Here is a 15,633-nt window from a genome sequence, read left to right as displayed (position 1 = left end):
GTTCCTTTCTGGGAAAGTCACATATTTTTAAGTACACAGAGCTGAAATTTTGAGTTATGACTTGAACCTAATAAACCATGCATCACTGCAGGAGCAAGATTAATAAACCTACATGCTTTGAATTTTTTCAAGTCCTGATACTTTGTATATAAAGATTTAACATATATACAGCTATCAAGAGAATCGAAAAGATTTTCCTCAAAATGAAAATATTAAACTAAGTTAAAATAGCAGTTAGTATTCCAGACAGCATAAAATTTGACAAATCAAGTATACATGTCCAAGTTGACCATGTGTGAAAATGCAAAGCAGGTATTAAAATTGGTATGTCCAATATTTAAAACCAGCTCGTATTTGGGGGTACATCTAAATCCTTAATTAAAAAAAAACACAAATGAATGTGAAAGCTTTAAACTGGTACACACTGTTCACAACTATATTTCAAGTTTGGAAATGCATATTTGCAAGCAGTGATACAAAAGCATTCATGAAGAATGCATAATCTCTGAAATTTATGAAAACATCCCTGCTACCAGTTCATTTCTAAATACAAAACTGACTACCATATTTGTTACCTCTGTGTAGCGAGAGAAGTGCACTTTCAAAACAGACAAAATTCAGTCTTTAGGTGTGAATGGTATGAATGAGAGTCGTTTTGTTTGTTGTTGTTGTTTTAATTTCTTAGTCGTTTGGGTCCTTAAGCAAATAAAGCCTCAGAGAGGAGGGTCCACAAAGGAGCCAGGGTTGGCTCTTGGCATCCAGCTAAGCCAGAGCTGGGAATGCCTCTGGCTCGTGTACTGCAGGAGCAGAAGCACCTGACGTGTCAGTCCTGCCACGGCTAGACGCCCACGACGCCCACCACGTCCTGCCCTGCCACCACGTCCTGGGCGGCCAAGGTCTCCAGAATCCATCTCCAGCTGAGATGTTACCTCATTTGCTGGCTTCCCGAGATGATGGTCCATCACGGAATCTTCAGCATCAGCCTCTTCACTCTTGGATTTAGGAAGAACAAATCCCTTTTCCACTGCCCATCAGCACCTTCATTTGGTTTTCGGATTTTAAATTCTACCTTTGCCTGGTCCTTATTTTGAATAGCCTTCCACTCATCCAAAGTCATCTCCTTTGGACCTTCTCCCTTTACCTCTGCAACTTCATTCTCCTTATTTTCAGCGTCTGCAACTGGCTGTTCTTCGCCTTCGGGTGTTTCCGCAGTCACATTTGTTGGGTCCAAGTCGGTTAACCGGTCTCTGACAGTTCCCCACGTGTGAGATCCGCTGCCCCGCGGCTGTCCTCCCGCTGCGCCCAGAGCGCTCACTCCCGCCGGGCCTCTCACCTTCACGATGGCCCCGAGAGTCAAAGCCACCTCCTCGGCCCCTTCCAGGTCCGCGGGCTCCTCGGCCTCTTCAGGCCCACCGCGGCCGCGAGCCCGGTCAATCATGGGTCGATCAGCAGGACTCTCCACCTGCGCCCTGCTCTTCAGGTGCCTTTCAACCGTCCTGCACGAGGGGGTCGCCCTTCCGGTCCCCGCCGGGTGCTTCCCTTCGCCCTGAAGTCTGCGGCCAAGCCTCCCGACGCGTCCTCGTGCCTCGTAAGCGGCTGCCTCCTCCCCGCCCGCCCGTCCGCGGGGGCAGGCGCCGGCCTCCCGGGGCTCTGGGCGCCCCTGCCGCAGCTTGGAGCGGTCTGGGTGCGCGCGAGCTGCGCGCCTGGCCGGGGCCCGCCCCGCCCCCGCTGCTGCCGCTGGTTCTCGGCCGCCTTCAGCGCTTGCAAGGGACCCGCGCCGCCGTCACGTCACTGGAGGAATGGGCTCGGACCGCGCGCCCAAGCCTTCCCCTAAACGCGCGGGCAGGAGGCCGGCCCCGGGCGCGTTCCCGCACGCACTCCGCGCCAGCCCGGGCACCTGCTGCAGCTCCTCCCGCAGGATCCCGGCAGCACCGATTTCAGCTTTCCAGTGGTTCCATGACTCTTGTTCCTCACTCTGGTTGTCAGGATAGAGCCGTTGAAGCAGATATACGTATACATGTGTGTGTGTGTGTGTATATGTATGTGTCTGTGTGTGTCTGTGTGTGTATGTGTATATGTATGTGTGTGTATGTATGTGTCTGTGTGTATATGTGTATGTGTATATGTATGTGTCTGTCTGTGTGTATGTGTATATGTATGTGTCTGTGTGTATATGTGTGTGTATATGTATGTGTCTGTGTGTATATGTGTGTATATGTATGTGTCTGTGTGTATATGTGTGTATATGTATGTGTCTGTGTGTATATGTATGTGTGTGTATGTGTATATATATGTGTCTGTGTGTATGTGTGTGTGTGTGTGTATTTATATTGCCTCCTTTCTGGACTCTGGCTGGACGGGACCAGGTAACTTGCTGTGTCCACCAGTTTGGTGAACCTGTAACTGTGTATATGTATATCATAAAGGATTATGCAGTAACATGATTATGCTGTGTGTAGAAAATGCTTTGTTTATTTCATATTCTCCCAATTTTTAACAGAAGTTTAATAAAATAGAAACACTGCTTTCTTATGCTTAAGTTAATTAAGCCATCATATCAATCTGTATACATATACATAGCAAAGCATTAGCAAAGTATTTTATTTAGCAGAACACGGGCATATTTGTTGTTCAAAGAGAGTAAAAGGAGCCTTTGGATCTAGTCACAGTAGAGAGCCAATTGTAAAAACCCCAAACCAACTCAGAAATTCCATGTTTAAACTTCTGTTTCTCAAGAACCATGCCAAGCATCAAGCTGTATCAGTCAGAATTCTCTAGGGTAACAGAACTGACAGGAGATATCTGAAACTATTATGAGATTGTGTAAAATTGTTTCTCACAGTTGTGGGGATGCACGTGTCCTAATTCCTTGGGCAGGCTGCACTCTGGGAACTCCAAGGAAGGTTTCTGATGAATTCTCCAGGAGAAGCTGGTGGGCAGGTAAAGAGATGGAACTTCTCCCTCGTGACTGCTGAAAGCATCACTTCTCCATTTAAGGCTTTCAACTGGTTGTATGAGATGTCTCTGATTCCTGAAGGCGACTTCCTTATACATACCCTGAATTATCAATGTTTCCTCTTTAGTTCGAACAGAGCCTGTGAATATGATGGCATAGTCTTCCCATGACGACTTATATGCAAATCACAAATAATTTTTCAAATTTAATTGAGGTCCAAATAAGTAGACTTCGATTTAATCAAAAGATTGATCATTGTGGGTGGGTTAATCTAATCCATCAATTCCTAAAATATGTTCCCCTGCTGCTTTGTAAAAGGAAGCTTCAGGGTTGTGTGAGGATCACATGGCTACCGAAGAGACATTCCCTGCTAACAGCAAGAAAACAGAGACCTCAGTACCACAGTCACAAGAAAAGAATTCTTCCAAAAACTAAAAGAAACTTGGAGGCATTCTCAGAGCCTCAGATCAGACTGCAGGACTAGCTGACACCTGAATAATTTTACAGCCTGTGAGACCCAAGCAGAAAACCCAGCTAAGTGATGCATGCCACTCTGATCTACAGAACTGTGAAACAGTAACTGAGCATTGTGTTTAAACTAAGTTTGTGGAATGAAGTTTGCTTGGCTGGTGTTTTTCAATCTTTTTGAAAAAATAGAAATAATTTTTTCTGCAAGTGTTTTTTTATTCTGTTCCCTCTTTTTCTCCTTCTTGAATAACAATTACACATATATTAGATCATTTAAAATTATCCCACAGCTCATGGATGCTTTGGTCTTGCTGTTTTTTAATTCATTATTTTTCACCCCACCACCAATACCTTGCACTGTTGTGAAACATTTGTTACAAACTATTAAAGAGCATCTTCAAAATATATGGATGACTAACAATAGCCACTAACTTACATTGGTGTGTTTTTTCTCCAACCTACCCAGTTATGATTAATAACTCTGTATTAGTGTTGTATATTGTTAGAGTTCATGAGAGAACATTCTCGTATTTTTTCTGTTAGCTACAGTCCATCTTCCACCACTGGACTCCCTGAGTTATTAAGGCCCAAGCTTTGAATACGTCATTCAAAACACACACTCAGGGGCTCTCATTTTCATCAAAGAGTTGTGATCCTATCACCTCCGTCAATTTTAGAACCTTTTCATTACTACAAAAGGAAAAATCCCATAACCCCTAATATTCCCCTATTTTTGTCCTTTAGAAGTGATATAACATCTTCTTGGCCATTCTTGCAAAAATATTACACTATGACTGTTAACTAATATCCATATGTTACATTAATTGTAATTTTTCCATGTATTACCATATTCTTAACACTTAGCAAAAGAAGAACATTCTCATATTTATACTGTTAAGCACAATCTGTATTTTGGTATACATACTATATATTTACCTTTCCTCAAGTCCCATTATTCATTTCTTTATGGTGCCAAATTACTGATGAACCCACTGCAGGCATTCTTCATATTTCTTACCAGATATCTTACTTTTCACATAAATTTGACACTTTCCTGAAGTATCTTTCTTTCTGCTAGATTCCTCATCTGCTCAGACATGTTTCCATCTTTTCAATAATGATATTAATATATTAATCATAGTTTTCTTAAATCCCCTTTTCATAGTTCCAAAATGTAATTCTTTTGAGTCTGGTTCTGTTGATTGTTCTGTCTCTTTACAGTTTGCTATTTTTATTTTCCTTAGTTTGAAATTTGGTTTGCTTATTTGTTCTTGTGTTTTGTCTTTCTTTGATTGAATGCCCATCATGATTATATTGAACAGTAAAGATAAAAGTTTATAGATGATGTGCACTTGTGGTATTCTACTAGGCTGATTGAATAGGGCATTGTGTAATACTATTGATATTTGTTTGGATTTGTTATTGTTTGGTTACATTCAGGACATCATCTCCTTCAAATTTCTCAAGCATTACCTTGTTGCCTTGTCATTAAGGTGGTTACTTGTATGCTGCTGTGTTTTTCCCTAATGATCCTGTGGAAGGTTTAGACCTTTCCTATGTGTCTGTGCTTCAGAGTTCTCTTTTCACAATTGTGTTTCTCCTTCACTTGTAGCCTCCTGTTGCTTGTTACTCACTGCTAGCTAGAGTGGTGGAAGAGGACAGGGGGTCCAACCTCCATTGTTCTTTGTTTTGGACATGGGAATTTTTCCATGATCTTGTCCTCTCCCAGCAGAAGTCCTCCAAAGGCTTGGAACCGAAACACTTTATTCTCTGTCCTTAAAGGTAGAGGGCCTTTTTGTTTTGTCTTACCCCACCACAGCTTAACTTTAATGCTGCACTGCAGATAACACTGTTGCTTTTTCCCCAAGGCTTAAGCATTTTTTTCTTTAGGGAGAAGTGTCTGCCATTGGCAGCTATTAACTTTTACTAGGGATGATTCCTCTTGTCTCATATCTGCTCCACATCTTTTTCATGAAAGACTGGTGGAAGACCATTGTATTAGTTAGCCAAAGGGGTGCTGATGCAAGGTATCAGAAGTCTGTTGCCTTTTAAAAATGGTGTTTATTTGGGGTAGAAGCTTACAGTCATAAGGCCCTAAGGAGTCCGACTCATGGTACCATAAAAGGTACTTGGAGACAGTGGCCACAGAAGTTGCTGAGGGCAGGGAGAGGGAAGAAGAGATGTGATGTGGAGGAATTTTCTGGACTTGGAGTTGTCCTAAACGATATTACAGGGACAGAGGCTGGACATTATATATCCTGCTATAACCCATTGAATGTACTGGGGTAAAGTGTAAAACTATTATCTATGCCATACAGCAGTGCTCCAAAATGTATTCACCAAATGCAATAAATGTGCCACAATGATGAGAGAGGTTGTTGATATGGAAGGAGTGGGGGAGGGGGTCGGGAGTGGGGAGTGGGGTATATGCGAACTTTTTATATTTTTTAATGTAACATTTTTTGTGATCTATGTATCTTTTTTTAAAAAAGGCAATTAAATAAAAAATAAAAAAATAAAAATTTTATACTTTCTCACTTAAATTCACCTAAATTCTGTTGCCACATGTTGAAGCAAGAAGGTGGCCTTCTCTACGATGGTTCAGCCTTCCTCTTCCTCTTAAGGCTCCATGGGCTCAGCTTCTTCTGATCTCAGCTGTAAGTTTGGTGGGCTCATCATTCCTACTAGGATTCATTTCTTTCCTGGCTCAGCTGCTCTGTTTGCTTCCCAGGGTCAGCGGTAAACTACAAGGTGAATATTTCATCTCTCTCTGGAGCCCCAACAGAAAGTTGTCTCCTCTGTGTCTATAGAGATGTCTCTCTTCCTCTGTGTATCTTCTACATGTATCTACTTCCATGTTCTTGACTGAGAGTCCATTTATATAGCCCAATAAGGCAGCTGACTCTCAATCCTGCAAGCCCTAATGACGTGGTCAAATCAAACCCATAATCTTGATTTAATAAAGTAAAAGTAAAAACTCTGAATTTAATACAATCAAAGGGGTATAATGCCTAGAGAATCTGATCAGTTTACAAATATCATCAATATCTCTTTTTGGAATTCAGAAATAATATCAAACTCCCACAACCATGGAGAAAAGCCTGCATGTACATATGAATTTAGCTTGTATCTGTAGTTCACAAGCATTCTAAATTTTCTTTTTTCATTTCATTAAACTATTTACTTGAATTTGCACCCACTTTTAGGATAACCTCATTTTCCTTATATGCTATGCCACAAGTCAGTCCTCTTTCCCTATAGCACATATAACATCTGATTTCCTTTGGATTCCTTGACCCACTGGTACAATGTGATCTCACCTCCTTGCTGAACTCAAAAAATGTGGAAATTTGTAGATTATCATGATTTTTATTCTTTGTAGGGTGCAAGTAATGGCATTTTCGGCTGTCTGCATTAGCTGAAAAAGGCAGAAGTTAGAAGTTCTTAAGAATTTAAAGTTCTTTCCATTTATTGGAGTGATGGATTCCAGAGGGCCAAACTGGATGAAGGAGAATAATGTAGAAGGTTATTGCACTATCACATAAAGAGATAATGGTGTCCTAGAAAGAGATGGTGTCATGGAAGTAGAGAACAAAAAAGAGCATTGAAATTCTTTCTTTGACAACCTCTAAGCCTTGATTATGTGGCCTCCCCATTGGTTCTCCCCAATTTTCAACATTTACTAATATCATGGTTCCCCTTATACTACAATACAACTTTCTGCTTGGTCTCCACAAACAAATTGGAGGATCCATGAGGGCAGAAATTCCATTTTAATGTTGCTGAATTCTGACCTCCTGTTCCAGCCTAATATCCATGTTAAATGGGTTGGTGGAGATGAACTCTAGCAACACTTCCTTTTCTGTAATCCATGGATGAAGGCTTCAGGGACAAAAGGCAGAGCACACACATGTGATTCTACTTCTAAATTACCAACCCCATCTGTGAGCATGCTACAGTCATCCTGATCTGGTATCTGGGACAGGATAAAACTCTTCTCCCTGAAATGATATGCAATTCTCCATATGCTATTACTATAAGTCACCCCTCTTCATTCTTCTGGTGACGGCCCTTCTGGAAATAATTCTAACCTGGAAAGTAGAGCAAAAAGGAAAAAGTAAAGACAACTGAGACTGGTCTCAATCTTCCAAAGGAGAGAGACTTCCATCAGAATTAACTGGTCTCTAAGATAATGAAGACTCTATTTGAGCACCTGTACATAGAATCTATCTAAAGAATTCCTCTTCCTTCTTTGTACCGATATTCCTGCATTTAAAAAAATCCTACACCTGAAGGGAAAAAATAAGTCTTACTCTTAATACTCAGGAAGCTATCTAGCCAGAAATTAAAGACATTCATGTCTTTACTGAGGCAATTCTAGAAAACAAGTGTTGCTGTTTTTCTTTTCTTTTAACAGCACACCACAGGCTGTGTCAGGTTTGGAATGGGAGTGAGTACACAGAATGAGACTTCTCATGGGGAGAAGCTGGAGTCCCAGGTGGGAAGGGTAGTCAACAGGATTACTGGCTAAAGAATGGTATAGCTGCCTATGCTATCCCTCCTCAGAGCAGCTGCTGGATGTAGCAGTGGCCCAGGATCACCAGGATTTTCTTCCCCTCATTTGACCACTGCCTCAATGGCTATAAAAGGATTTAAACTTAAAATTTAGGGTACATTTTGGAGATTGCTAGAGTAAGCTAGGGAAGGTGCTTCCAAAAATCCAGGAAAGAATGTGGAAGGAATTTTGGATGTGTGTGAATATTTTCTATTCTTTGTGGCATAGTGGTAACCTTAGAACAGGGGCCTTGGATACATTGGTGATGACCCTTAACAGCACTGGGCACTTCAAGACCATTTTAAAATGTGTATGTAGCTCCAAGATGTGTGTTGGACATGGCCTATTAGCTGGAAGGGGTCTGGTGTCATTATGACTTCTTTGAGCAGCTACTCTGGTTAAGCGAGTGTGCCATGGAGATGAGAGGCCATGGGATAAGCCAGGGGATGCTTTGATCCCCTTTCTACAAGCCTTCCTCTGCCTCCTCTCTGGAGTCTTCATCCTGAGTGAATCTGAAGACAGAAGATAGTCTCTGGGAGGGACATAGGAGCCAAGATATACTGGTTAGAGGCTTGGCTGTGCCACCCACTAGTTGTGTAACTTTGGTTAAGTTATTTCCCAATCAGTGCTTTTCTGTAAAATCCATGTGCAAATGAGTGATAAAAGTAAGATCTACCTCATTTAGTTGTGTGTACTAACCTGGGCACTAACCACAGGTTCAGTAAAAGTGACAGAAGGGGTATGTGTAGAGACATCACATCTGAGTCCAACTCCATCATACTCAGGAGCACAAATTCCAAGGTAGGGTCCATGGGGAGGCACAGAACTCCAGAGCCATCTGTCATGACCACAGTATCTGGGTGTCTCTATAGCCCTCAAGAGCACCACTACTGGGGTTGTATCTACTTTGTCTCTGAGATCCTCCTGAGATATGTGTAAGCACAACCCCTCTGAAGACCTCCTGACTCACTTTGAAGTCTTTTAGCCATATAAACTCATTTGTCTTTACCATTTCTCCCTTTATTCAATTTCTCTTTCTAGTTGCATAACCAACTGGTGATTGATAGAAATACCTTGGCACCTGGGAGGCTCATCACTGGAGTCACATCCCACGCAGCGGGGGAAGGTAATGCATTTACATGCTGAGTTTGCTTAGGGATTGGTCACATTTGAGCAACATGGAAGCTCTCAGGAGGTAACTCTTAGGGACCCTGAAACTCTTATTCGACTATTATTGAATATTACAGATGTAACAACCACCCCAATCAAGATACACATTTCCATCAGCTCATAAAGTTCCCTATTTAAACAAAATATATATATATATAACACTTTCTTTAATACATCTATTTGACAAATGCAACATATGAATAATTTGGTGTTTTGTTTTTATTGTCAAGAGCTTTTTCTGTATATGTCAGGTATCTTTGTATGTTTGGTTTCTAATGTATAATAATAATGAATATTTTGTATAAATCTTGACAAGGCTCTAGATAATGCCATGTTCTTATAGCTAAGTTTTATTTCAGCTTTTGGTGTGTCCGGTTTGATTAAGGGCAAATCACCTAAATTCTATCCGAGACTGAGATGATTTGGAGACTGGGCTCAAGTGTTGTGATTTTTTAAACCTACAATTTGTCACAATATCCTCCTGTTGCCATGCAGGAGTCAGCAAACTCTTTGTGTAACAAGCAAGAGAAAACATTTTAGGATTTGTGCACATTTTGGTCTGTGTCCCTACTACTCACCTCTGCATTTGAGGGCTAGAAAGAGCCATAGATAACATGTAAGAAAGTGGATGTGGTTTAGTTTCAATAACATTTATTTACTGAAAGAGGAAGCAGATTGTGGCCTGTAGATGTCAATTTACTAAACCCTTTGTGTTAACTCCATGTCTTGTCACCAGCAGTGATACTTGGGTATTTGTGGTATAACTACATCTTTGTGATGAACAATATCCAGTATCCCCAGGAGGGGATAATGAGAGGGTTCAATATGTGAACAAATTAATATTAGAATCCCACATTAAGTATGTACTTCCAAGTGTGCGGTCACCCCTCGGGCTGAAGTGTGGTTTGCTGGCCTGGCAGGGGAGCGGCCGCGGTAGGCCTAATTCCGCTGCCCCCATAATAGGGTGGTTGGTCGGGCCCACCGCCACCCCTGAAGGAAGCTCGGCATGGGCGCAGAGTGCCCTCGGGTCTCCCCTTCTCGGCAGCCATGCTTCCGCGGCCGCCCCTCCTCCCAGATGGCGCCACCCGATGCCTTGTGGGGCGGCACCCTTCTTCCTTCTCCCTGCGCAGGCGCAGGGCAGAAAATTCCAGTCTGCCCTTTTCCCCTCCCCCGACAGCAGCAACAGCCAGGTGTGGGCGGAAAAATCCAGCCCGCCCTTTTCCCCTCCCCCAACAGCAGCAACAGCCAGGTGTGGGCGGAAAAATCCAGCCCGCCCTTTTCCCTTCCCCCGACAGCAGCAACAGCCAGGCGTGGGCGGAAAAATCCAGTCTGCCCTCCACCCCAGCAACAGCAGCCACCAATCCCTAAACCCTGCCCCTTCCCCCAGCAACAGCGACAGCCAATCCCTAAGCACCACCCCTCCCCCGTCCAGTACCGCCCACTGACCTTTCGCAGGCAACCAATCAGAATAGGGCGTGGCTTCGACCAATCAGCCTTCCCCAGTCCCTATAAAACTGTTGCCTCTCCCTCAATAAAGTGGACTTGCGTGTTTACCTTGTCTCCGCGGTAGTTCTTCTGCCGTGCGCCCTCCAGTCCTGAGAGCCCCCGACAAGGGCCTGGCCTCCCTTGTCCCCAGTTCGTCGCCTGCTTCTCCGGGCGACCCCTTCGTCGCCTGCTTCTCCGGGTGACCCCTTCGTCGCCGGCTTCGCCGGGCGACCCCTTTGTCGCCGGCTTCGCCGGGCGACCCCGTCAGCCGAACCGCGCAACCCCTTGTGAGACCGATCCCTCGTCTGCTGCCGGACCGACCCCTCGTCCCAAGTGGGACCGACCCCTCGTCCCAAGCGGGACCGACCCCTCGTCCAGAGCTGGACCGACCCCTCGTCCGCAGCCAGACCCCACCTCTACCGACCGAGCAAGCCGCCGCACAAGTGCTAATGCCTTAACCAAATTCTGTGTGTGTTAGTGACCCCACTACCTGGTATAATAAATATAGATGAATAGGATGATTTAATAAAGATTCCATTTATAAGATACTATTTATAAGATATTGATGTTAAAGGAAAGATGTTATCACTTATAAGCCAAAAGTTCAAAAGCAGCTAAGAGAGATGGAAATATTTGTAGGTATATAAGGAAGATGTCCAGTAAGAACTATGGCCGTAGGTAGAGGAACAGCCACAGTCAATCCTTCCTTGAGGAGTGGTCCAAATGTCCCTGAACAGTTTGTTTTCTCTCCTCATTTTTCTGAGGCTCCACTGGCTTAAACAAGCTACACCCCAAGCTGAACCTGAATGAAGGAGCCAGTGGAGGCCAGCCTCCTGTGAACCCACAGCAAGATGGAGAGGGGCGGCTGGCACCTGGAGGAGGAAAGGGAGTGGTAAGTCCAGCACAGTAAGAGGGGTCTATATTTAACTGCAGATGATGTGGTCTTTTTTACAGAAATCCCACGGAATCCACCAAGAGCTAGAGCACTAATAAACAAAATCAGTAAAGTTAAAGGGTATAAGATTAAAACATAAAGGATCACTTGAGTTTTTGTACAGCAGCAATAAACAACCTAGAAATAAAATTAGTCAAATAAATTTCGTTCGTGATAGCATCTGAAAGTGTAAAATATCTAGGAATAAAATAGGTCATGAAGGTAAAAAGACTTGTACACTAAGAACTAAAAAGTATTTTTTAAAAAATTTAAATGAGTCCTAAATTAATAGCTGCAAATCCAATATTGATGGATTTGAAGACTTAATATTTTTAAGATATCAAAAATACCCAAAAGGAACTACAGATTCAATATAATCTCTATCAGAAATCCAGATATTTCTTTCAGAAATTGAAAAGTGAATCCTCAGTTTTTCATAGAATTGCAAGGGGATCTAAATAGCAAAAAAATATATATAAATTGAAAAGAAACAAAGTTAGATAAGTCTCACTTCATGATTTCAAAACTTACTACAAAGTAGTTACTACAGGGTGGTCCAGGCATGAGGATAGACAGATTGATTCAAGGAATAGAATTTAGTTTCCCAAAATAAATCCTTACAACTAAGGTCACTTTTGACCATTCTGTGTCTCTTGCATTTCCCTGTGAAATTTAGAATAAACCTGTCAATGTATCTAAAAAAGTAGGATGAGACTTTTATATAGATATAATTGACTCTGTAGATCAATTTGGATAATACTGCCATCTCAATGATAAATAAATCTTCAGATCTGTGTACTTGGGATGTTTTTTGTTTATATATTTCTTTAATTTCTTTCAATGGATCTTTTAGTTTTCAGCATACGTAAATTCGTTTTATTAAATTTATGGTTAAGTTTATTATTTTTATGTTGTTATGAATGGAATTGTTTTCTTAACTTCATTTTTGAACAGAAATAACATTGATATTTATCAATTGATCTTGTATTCTAGAATATTGCTGACATTATGTATAAAGTATAATAAAATTTTCATGGATTTCATAGGATTACCTGTTAAAAAGATCATGTTATTTTCTAATGGAAAGTAATTTTATTTTTTACTTTTCAGTTTGAATATTTTAAAACTTACTCCTGTTCTGTCTTGTTCTCCTTGGGCAATGCTGAATAGCAGCAGTGAGAGCAGATGTCCTTGCCTTGTTCTTGAACTTGGTGAAAAGCGTTTAGTCTTTTGATGTTAGTATAATATTAGCTGAGGATTTTCCATATATCCTATGTATCAGGGTCAGGATGCTCCCTTATATTTCTAGTGTGTTGAATGCTTGTGGTATAAAAAAGTGTTGAATTTTTCAAATGTTTTTTCTACATGTACAAAGATGAACATGCACATATTCATGCAAGTTCTGTCCTCTGTTCCCTAATACATTGATTAATTTTCAGATATTAAGTCAACCTTCAATTCCTGGGATAAAGCCCACTGGTCATGGAGAGTAATCCTTTTTATTTGATAGTAGACTCAGTATACTAGCATTTTGTTGAGAAGTTCTGCAATTTATTACCAGAGGAAATTTTTATTGGTAATTTCTTCATCTCTTTTTCATATCAAGGTGACACTGGCCTTATAGATTGCATTGAGAAATATTTCCTGCTCCACTATACTTTGAAAGATTTTGTGAAAATATTTAGTAATTCTACTTTAAGTATTTTATAATATTCACCAGTAATGGTATCTAGGTCTGTGTTTTATATTGCAGAAAAATTTTTAATTGCTAATTCAATCTCTTCACTTTTTATAAGTGTAGTCAGATTTTATATTTTTTCTTGAGTCATGTTTTATAGTTGTGTCTCTCTTGAAATTTTCTCTTATTATGTTCAGGAAGCACACTTTTATGAGTTGAACCCTGAGGCTGGTTTCATTCTTAACACATGGTTTATCTCTTGTGCACAAGAACGATCTGTATTTTTCTATTGTTCTGTGGAATCGTCTCAATAACTTTGATAAGTCTAGACTGTTTATAGTGTTTTATATTCTTCTACATTGTGTTAACACTTGATCTTCTGCCTAGTATACAGAAATTTTGCTCCGATATAGATCTGCTCTCTCCTTCCTTTGCCCTAGTATTTTTGTAAATATTACAACTTTGTATCTTATATGTACATCAGTGCAACTTTAAAGATTTCTTCATGTAATTTTATTTTACTTTATTTTGAAAGATTTATTTATTTATTTATCCCCCCCCCTCCCAGTTGTCTGCTCTCTGTGTCTATTTGCTGCATCTTCTTTGTCCACTTCTGTTGTTGTGAGCGGCACGGGAATCTCTGTTTCTTTTTGTTGCATCATCTTGTTGTGTCAGCTCTCCGTGTGTGCAGCGCCATTCCTGGGCAGGCTGCGCTTCTTCCGCACTGGGCGGCTCTCCTTTAAGGGGCACACTCCTTGAGTGTGGGGCTCCCCTACTTGGGGGACACCCCTGCATGGCAGGGCACTCCTTGCGCACATCAGTACTGCATGTGGGCCAGCTCCACACGAGTCAAGGAGGCCCGGGGTTTGAACCGCGGACCTCCCATGTGGTAGACGGATGCCCTAACCACTGGGCCAAGTCTGCAGCCAATTTTATTTTAAATGAAATAAGAAAAGTTACAAATAATTTATTTATGTCACCTATTTAATTTAGTCCACATTTATACAAGTTAGGTCTGTATTTAGTGATTATATTTCACACAGCTTGAGTCTGTTCACTTCATGATCAGGCCCCAGGTGGTGATGGAATCTGGACTGGAAGTGAAGCACAGGGTCCAACCGGATTGGAAAGATAGTTCTGAACTCAAGTAATGAGCCCTAACTCACTTCTAATATAAGGAAGCTTTTCCATTGCCTCATTTTCTTCTATGTATAAAAGTATCAGTAGACTCATACATATAAGAGGCAAGATTTGTAGAATAATTAAGCACTGTCCAAATTACCTCCCAACATTATCCCCCCAAAAACCTAGTTTCTATTATGTGAGGGTGACAACAAAGGCCTAAATTAATGTCAGATTTCTGTAATGGGCAATACGAACATGATTCGGCGACAATCACAACTGCTTTGTTATTCAACCAAAGTTAGCATCTTAAAATGAACCAGATAACCTAAGTGAGACCATGTGTAAATCAGAAGAACAAGACATGGGTTCTTTCCTTAAGGAGAAGGACAATATTAAAGAAGCTATACATATTATAAAAAGATAACAAAAGATGGTGAAGAAGAACAGCACACATGTTGAATATTTGTTTTGAGGAAGTATCCCAATTGATTTATTTTGTTTGTTTATGTATGCATGTATGTATGTATATATTTAGAAAAGCTCTGAGCTTGCAGAGCAGTCATGCATAGCCTACAGGAATCCCACACATCACACCACTACTGATATCTTGCATTGTTGTGAAATATTGTTACAAATGATGAACAAACACCATCGAAATAGTACTTTTAATTCATATATTACAGATAATAGAATATAAAGCCCTGATACACTCAGTGTTTAAGGGTCCAAAAAAGTCAAAACAAAACAAAAAATCAACAGGATGTAAACAAGATCAGATCATCAGACTCAACTATAATATAGTGACTTTGCCTTCACAAATGCAGTTAATATTAGAGGTTGGAAATGTTTTAATTAATTAATCTCATTTGATTAAGTGCCATATGTGAGCATAGGGAGAAAAACAAGCACCGTAAAGCAAATTATACTTTTTGTTTTTTGTATTATTGTAGATTTAAGATTTCAGGGTCCTTAGTCCTGTTTGTCATGGTTGGGAAAAAAGGCATTCAGACTAGACAATATTTATAAGGAAACACTGCAAAATTAGAAGATCTGACTATGCTGTAGCTCCCTGGAACAAAAGGAAGCAGTTGTTAAGCAAAATGAAATACCGAAGATATTTCAAAGGCTGTTTTTGAATTGTCATTTCTACTTCTTAACATTAGGAATATTTTCATTTTTTTGTGCTCTCAAAGATAAGCATACCAAAATGGTGAATTATACCTATTACTATTTATACTACATAAAGTTATCCTGCTATATCA

At 40.9% G+C, this 15,633-nt stretch overlaps 1 pseudogene; it reads right to left on the bottom strand.

Moving 5' to 3' along the window:
- Nucleotides 1-655: 655 nt before the first annotated feature.
- LOC101441673 (SERPINE1 mRNA-binding protein 1-like) overlaps nucleotides 656-15,633 on the bottom strand; it is a 42,705-nt pseudogene continuing 27,727 nt past the window's right edge.

The sequence above is a fragment of the Dasypus novemcinctus genome, chromosome 8, assembly GCF_030445035.2.
Source record: "Dasypus novemcinctus isolate mDasNov1 chromosome 8, mDasNov1.1.hap2, whole genome shotgun sequence".
Lineage (NCBI taxonomy): Eukaryota > Metazoa > Chordata > Mammalia > Cingulata > Dasypodidae > Dasypus > Dasypus novemcinctus.
Note: the sequence above shows the minus strand (reverse complement) of the source record. Positions and strands in the feature narration are given on the sequence as shown.